Source organism: Notolepis coatsorum (genome assembly GCF_963971535.1).
Source record: "Notolepis coatsorum genome assembly, chromosome: 7".
NCBI classification, from domain to species: Eukaryota; Metazoa; Chordata; class Actinopteri; order Aulopiformes; family Paralepididae; genus Notolepis; species Notolepis coatsorum.
In genome coordinates this window covers 101,314,276-101,322,782 of record NC_140171.1, presented here as the reverse complement: position 1 = coordinate 101,322,782, position 8,507 = coordinate 101,314,276, and positions in this window count along the sequence as shown.

The following is an 8,507-nucleotide window of genomic DNA, read 5'->3' as shown; positions in this document are numbered from 1 at the left end:
GCAAAGAACAAAGGATGAGACAGAAGGCACCCTGTGATGTTGCCAATATGAAAACAAGACAGAGGTTCAGCGGTTGCCCAAGATGGATATCTTTTGTTTTTGAAGTCTGAGACGCTTCGACCTGTCTCCCGGATTGAGCTTTCTATGCTGTTATTATGTATCACGATGAAAGAGGGATGGAGACAGATTTATGATATGAATTTGTGTCGAGGAGGACAAGCACCTTCCCATCAGCCACAGGGCAAGGAAAATAAATCGTAATTTGGGGGGGGGGGGGGGGGGGGGGGGGTCGTCCAAGAGGGCAAAATATTAATAAAGGATTTGTATCGCTGAAGAGATGCTTTGATCTCCGTTACATGCACTTGCAATACGACTGACAGAGGAGGTGCCTACAAGATTCTGGGAAGACAGGAGGAGGGAAAGGACTTTGTTTTGATGTCTTGTTCCAAAGCGTGTAATTCTCTGGCAATACCGGAGCTCTGTCATGTAGAGCAAAGTAATCAAAAGGAGGCGGAAGGGGGGGGGGGGGGGGGGGGTGGGCAGGCATAAGAATAATGGAAGCGCTGCTCGAGTAGAATGCGTGTGTGTAAATGTATGTAAATGTGTGTAAATGCATACATGCCTATATGTGTATGTGTATGCATGCGGGTTCCTGTGTGTGTGTGTGTGTGTGTGTGTGTGTGTGTGTGTGTGTGTGTGTGTGTGTGTGTGTGTGTGTGTGTGTGTGTGTGTGTGTGTGTGTGTGTGTGTGTGTGTGTGTGTGTGTGTGTGTGTGTGTGTGTGTGTATGAATCTATACAGTATATGTTAAAATACATACATGTGTGCATCAGTCTTGTGTGCTCTGTGCACTAGTAAAAACAGGGTTGCACTAGTAAACACAGGGTTGCCCTAGTAAACACAGGGTTGCCCTAGTAAACACAGGGTTGCCCTAGTAATCACAGGGTTGCACTTGTAAACACAGGGTTGCACTAGTAAACACAGGGTTGCACTATTAACTCAATGGACGCCATACCCGAATAAAGTAGGGTTAACTCGCCGACACTTGGGCGCCAAACCAGAGAAAAGTCGGGTTTTCATCGTTATTTCTTTTATTCGATATTTCCATTCATTATCCATCCAGGGAGCCTGGTGTTATCATAAGGAATGAGTCTGAGATCTCAAAAGTGCAATACCGGCCGCATCCTACCAGGCGGCGGTATCGAGTACCTTTTGAAACATTGTGTCTTGGGCTGTGCGTCGATCTAAAGTGTCTGGTCAGATTTTTCTATGTCGGGCAAGGGAAATGGTTGTCCCGATCGGCTTGAGGAGCGTCAAATGCTCCAAATGGATGATGAGTGGCGGATTATGTTGGCGACATGATCGACACCAATACTGGGACTCGCAATCAGATAATTGGAATATTCTTTTCGGGGTACATCCTAGTCAAGGTAAGGGCTATATGATATCAATCTTGCGTTGAACAAAGCATGCCTTCATTGCGATCCGAGCGTATGTGTGTAACGCTAGTTCATAACATATTCCGTTGGTGACGATCAAAGCATCAGAAAATGACCCCTCCCCCCCCACCCTTTCATACATTCATGATGGAACATAATACCTATCATATGCATTTGATTTTTTAATTGTAGCGTGTGTAGGGACGGAACGCCAAGGCATTTAGTATAATACATGTTGCGATCTATTACCAGCCTCCCAGGAATGAACCTAGACCGCTCTAAGGCCCCGTTTAGACGAAAACGCTAGCACGTGAATCCGCAAAAATATTTTTTCGGATGTGCCTTTCGTTTATACGGAAACGGCGTTTTTACGGGGTGAAACCGCAAAAAAGTGAGACTACCTTCCAGGGTGGAATTCCTAGAAACGCTAAACCTTTGCGCTCTCATCTAAACTGTCAAACCGCATAAAACGATGACGAAAGGGTTGTCACGGCTCTGGTCGTGCGTACTGCTTACATCACAGGCATGCGCCAGCGCCGCCAGTAGCCTAGAAGCGTAAACAAAGCATGTCTGATTCTATCCATGGCGATCACCTGAAGGCTATATTGGCAGTACTTTTAACCCTTTCACTGCCACACGACAGAAGGTTAACCCTTTACTATCACACAACCGGCTGTCGTGTGGCAGTGAAAGGGTTAAATACACAAGAATCTGTCCCGCGGCGTGAGTGGACCCACTGTCTGACTGTGAGTGACTCTGCTTTGGTCCAATCACATTCCCCATCCACAGTCTGCGAATCAGAGGCAGAGTAGGGCGGGTCTTCACAGCACGTCATGTGACATATGCGCCAATCGTGTGACAGCGGGGGCTCCGTCGTTACAGCCTCGTCTGCACGGAGAATTCCACCCCAAAACGCTCGTCTAAACGCAAAATTAAAAGTGAAACCGCAAGACGACTTTTGCGGTTTCTGTTCAGACTTCCATCCCAAAACGCTCGTCTAAACGTAGCCTAAAACCATACTTATATTCACCACGGTATAAAACGGGAATGTATGGATAAAATTTTTTTTTCTTTTCACATATTGAACGATAGATACTCTATGTCATATGGGCCATAGTATTGTATCCATAGCTATAATATAGAATATAGTTATAGCCCTGCAAACACCGCCACGTATTCCTATACTTTAGAATGCTGGGCCCTCATTTATTAACAATGTGTAGAAAGTGTTCTATTTCCGTTCCTACACACGGAATTTAGAATGTGTGTACACACAGAAAATCAGGATTTATCAACCGTCCGTGCACGGGTCCTACGCACACTCCGTGTTGATAAATACCATTTGTTCTACCGTCTATGCTCGTGCATGATTATCCATATGGTAATGAACCACCCCCATGGGATGTGAAATAATGGTCTAAGCCGAGCGAACTATGAGAAACTTCACTGAGAACGCGATTGATCATGGAGGTGTAACCAACAAATTGAACGTATACAGCATTTCCCGTTGTGATTGTGAACAATCTTATTTGGAAACATGACACACAGAATAATAGTATTTAGCGTTTTATTTTAAACAATATTTAATCGTATGATTATAGATATTTTTTGCGAAATAAATCCAATGAAGTTGTCAAGTTCACAGACAACTCCGCTGATTAGGAGGAGTTGACCCGACATTAACCCATTCTCTGCCACCACTTTGATCATCCTAAACCATCCTCTGCCAGCGCTATTTGTCTATGGAGATGTTCACCTTCTTTGCAGGGCTATAACTTTTTAAATTGTATTGCTAAATTACTATGGCCCATTCAACATCAATTATCTATCGTTCAGGATGTAGGAACGTTTTTACTTTTTCATTCACACATTCATACTAAAATACCGTCTAGATATGTTTTTATCGTTTTCTGCAGTATTTCATAGAACGTGAGATATAGGCATAAATGCATATATTAGATTATCAAATGCAGTTTGATACCGATCCATGCTATATTAAAAATGTCAACTGTACATGGTCCTAAACGTCATGACTGATCATCTGCGGGTGAACGGGGGGGGGGGGGGGGGGGGGGGGGGCGGTCGTTTATAATTCAATGACCGACGTTAAATGATTTATGTAGTATGGGTGATATATTGATCAGAGCAGTTTGTATCGAAAATGATAAAGAAAAACACTGAAACTCACGTCAGTCTCCTCGTAGCGTTGGGCGATGAGAGTGGAGCAAACAGATCCCAATTATGTGATGTTGATCGAGGCGATCCAGTTCCGGTTTGTATAATACTAATATACGCCCAAATCATGTCGTTTATTGAGTTATGGCAACGATCCATTGTCCACAGTGTGTGGATTGAGTCCCGGGACGATAAACGAGTGGCCGGACGGAATAGGGAGACACACCGGGGTCACAATTATCGACTTCCGGTTGCAACTCGCCGATCGGCACCAGGTGGCAGTATTGAAGCGTTGCAGAGTTGTGCAGAGTCCTACAGCATCAGCCAAGACTCCGTGGGTGAAATATGAATACCATGACGAAAATATGAAATATTGATCTCAAACACGCCTTACGTGTTTGAGCAGACAACGCATGGCGGAGAAAAGCCGCCTTCACACGTGATTGGCAGAGAATGGGTTAAGCACTGTAATGACTGAAATGAAATCAATTTCAGCAGGCCAACTCTGCGCTCTATACAATGCCTATTGTGTGCTTGTGAGCCCGTGGTTTTGGTCATTATGGCTTCAGTGGATAACCCTGATCTGCATTTAAGTGAAGTTTTAATTATAGATACCCCAGTAATAACATTACAATTGAATTAAATACAATTAGGCCTGAATGAGTCGTGTTCCTCCCAGCCACCGGCAACGACATTATCAGCCAAAATGCGCATAGCAGATTATCTGTACATTGACCGAGTGGAATCCTGTTCACATTACTGGATTTGTTTATTGATGGAGCTTTGAAAGCTACATGGGTACAGTCTATGTTGGGTAACCTGGCGTAAAATCCTATCTTGGCCTCCTGTTATTGATATATGGATGTTGTATGTAGTTGGGGGTTGGGGAAATTACGACATCCAACACTGCGTTTTGCTCCACGCTCCAATGTGGGTCTCAAATTGCGGTACAAATCAAGGAGAATGTGTCTCGGGTAGCAGACTCTACTTAATATTATTATGTTCTCTCTGCAATTAGACTGCCCCTCATTCATTCATTCATTCCTATCTGCTATCTCTGAAAACAGTTCCCCGCGGAGCGCAGTCAGTGCACCAGTATTCCGATAACGCTATATATAAACCATGCTGCATTCATTCGGAAAGAAAGACCTATTCCAAATGCTATATTTATAGGGTTTGACAATAATTACACTAATGTCGCTATTTTACAATGAACTATAATGAATTACGGATCATGTGAACACGTCAGTGTTGAAAGTAAACTAATGCATGAAAGTCCGTCTCATGGTGCGTGCAGTCTTCATATTCTACCGCTGGGCGCCAACAGGGTTGCTCTAGTAATCACAGGGTTGCAATCGTAAACACAGGGTTGCACTAGTAAACATAGGGTTGCACTAGTACACACAGGGTTGCACTAGTAAACACAGGACTGCAATAGTAAACACAGGGTTGCACTATTAACACAATGGTCGCCAAAAACGAGTGATAATAGCCCGCCAATCTAATTCTGCCAACGAGTAAACTCGTTATTGGATCGTTATTTCTTTTATTCGCTATTTCCATTCATAATTCATCCTGCTATGCTGTAGGACTGTGTGGCACTCTGTCTGAGACTGCAACGGTCCGATACCGCCGCCTAACGCCTTGCGGCCGCTATTGCACTCCATTTGAAACTATTTGTTTGTTTTCCTAGCCGAGCTGCAGCGTGCAGGCGGGGTCTAAACACTCCAGCAAGACAAGCGATTATAGGGATGGCATCGACGAGGGTCCCCGCCCGCGTGTAGCTTTATGCCAAGCAAGCAGTGCAAAAATTTAACGTAGTGGCATGCAGTAATGCGCCTTTCATTTTCCGCCGCCCAGCGCCCAGGTCGCGCGGAAATAGGCTGTCTATTGCCATTCTCTTTGACAAACTCTAACCTTAACCAGCTCCTTAACAACGCCTAAACTTAACCGTTCTAACCTTAACCAACTCCGAAACCATGCCTAACCTTAACCATAGAAATTATATTGCCATTCTCTTTGACAAACTCTAACCTTAACCAGCTCCTTAACAGCGCCTAAACTTAACCGTTCTAACCTTAACCAACTCCGAAACAATGCCTAACCTTAACCTTAACCTTAACCATGCCTAACCTTAACCGGCGAAATAACCTTAACCGGCGAAATAATACACGTTAAAAAAAAAATCACGTTAAAAAATATTTTCGATGGGATTCGAACTCGCCAGCAAACAAGCCATAGGATCCACAGCCATGTGTCCTTGCCAATTGAGCTATTGGTAGATACTGAATAAGGGGCGGTGACTTATATATATTGAGCTCCGCTCAAGGCGGGATCTCATGCGCATGCGCGGGCACCTCGCGCGAGCACGCCGGCGCACGCACGCACCTGAGCGAGCACGCCGCCGCCGGTGCACGCACGGTAGCATTTGTCTGAAAAGAAGGGCGCTTTACCGCACTAGCGTGCGGTGACGAATGCGGAAGCATTTTTGCACTGCTTGCTTGGCATTAACGTACAGGCTCCCCGCCCCCACGTTCATTTTCTTTAGTGGATAACGTTGGACACACGATCGCAACCAGTATTTGGAATGGCGATCAGATAATTGGATTATTCTTTTTACAGTACATCATAGACAAGGTAAGGACTATATATTATCAATCTTGCGTTGATCCGATAATTTGTCTGTGGTGTGTGTGTGGGCCGTGTCCCGTTGTTTGCGATCAAAGCACGGAGGGCCGGCTTCCCCCCGCCCCTTTCATGCATCGATGATGAAACATAATACCGATAATCTAGCGTTGATTTCAGGATGATTATTGATCCAGCCGAGGAGTGGCACGATTTGCAGTAAAGCGCTGTTTGGCGGAGTTCCCTGGGATTACACAGAATCACTCTAGAACTATACTCATATTCACCACCGTATAAAACCGAAATGTATGGATGAAAAAATTATCTGTTTTTTGCATGTTGACCGGAAGAAACTCACTGACAATCGACGTTGTTATTAGATCCATAGCTATAATATTTAATATAGTTTTAGCACTACAAACACCGGCATCTCCCCATTGCATTACAGCGCTGGCACAAACGGCCATACGCCCACAGCTAATTCTGGCGTCCAATGTGTTAAACACAGGGTTGCACTAGTAAACACAGGGTTGCACTAGTAAACAGGGCTGCACTAATAACACAGGGTTCCACTAGTAAACACAGGGTTGCAATAGTAAACACTGGGTTGAACTAGTAAACACAGGGTTGCACTTGTAAACACAGGGTTGGACTAGTAAAGGTTGCACTCGTGAACACAGGGTTGCACTAGTAAAAACAGGGTTGCAATAGTAAACACAGGGTTGCATTAGAAAACACAGGGTTGCAATAGTAAACACAGGGTTGCACTAGAAAACACATGGTTGGGTCAGGGGTGTGTGCTCAGTGTTTCCCTGTTGTCCAAGTAAAGACAATGTCATGTCCCCTCCCTCCCATACCCCCCCTCTTGTGAGAGCATCTTGGTGGAATCTCATCCCCAAGGACGGCAAGCTGGCACCTGACTGGCGGACAAAGCTGGGGTCACAAGGTCACTGGTCAAAGGTCAGGAGAGGAGGCCCGACGTGGAGGCAGAAGGATAAATGGTAAATCACCTCCAATCACTTCATCTCCTCCTTATTAACTTAAGCCCGTTTGGAAGCCGGACTGCAGCTGTTTCTTTCTGCTGGGAAGAGTTGGACCAAATGGTGCAACGGCCTACAGCTTTCAGTTTGGTTAGGAGTCTCAGATCAGTCTTTGTTCCCAGTATAGACGGATCCACTGGCAACATTAAAGGAACAAGAGCTTTATTTGCCCCATCGTCGAAAAAAGAGACATGGCCGTTCCATTGAAGTGTAGAATATATATATATATATATAATATATCGATGAAAGTTTATTCTTTTTTTTTTTTTCATTTTTCATAATATTTCATTACAGTAAGGAAAGGCGCAAGACCAAAAGTGACATTCTATTGTATTAGAATGAAAATGTTAGATCCTATGGCAATTAGCATAGGAAGATTAGGATTACAAAGCTCAGTTTGGGCAATCCGGTGGCCTAAGGGAGGGAGTCATACGCGGAGGATGTGTTTTTGGAACACAGGCCTGTATGACTCTCTGGGTGAGGGGAAATATGGGATTTTTATTTGTATATATATATGTTTTTAAGCTCGGCTCTCAACGGGACCTCAATAATTGGATGTACATCTATTGTAGCTTCGCACTCCAGAAGCATTACCAAAAACTACACAAAAACATGCATAGATTATGGCTAGTTTGAATATAATGATATGGAACACTGGTGGGATAAACAAACAACACAAACGCAAAAGCGTGCTCACACTGATGAAAAAAGAACATGTGGACGTGGCTCTACTAAGCGAAACGCACATTTTAGAGGAAGACATAGATACGTTAGCGGATAACACATACCATAATATTAGTCACTCTTCTTTTGGTACGAGAACTCGAGGTGTAGCCATAGTCGTCAGACGTAAGTTAAATATCGAATTAAAGGGGGTATGGTCGGATGCGGAGGGGCGTATAACTATAGCTAGGATTGTACACAATAACAGGAAAATAGCGTTGGCAGCGGTATATGCCCCAAATTTGTACAAAGAGGGTTTCTTCACTACACTAACCGATGAAATGTTAAACCATCCCGATTACTCATTTATAATAGGTGCGGATTTTAATGCCATTTGGAATCCAAGGATGGACAAATCTTACCTCGCCTTTTCCAGCGAACAAAAAAATTCATCTAAAGCATTAAAGGATTGGTCAAAGACTACAGGTGTAAATGATTTATGGCGTTCACTTAATCCCACGACCCGAAAGTACTCTTGTCGATCGGCGAGACATAACACATTATCC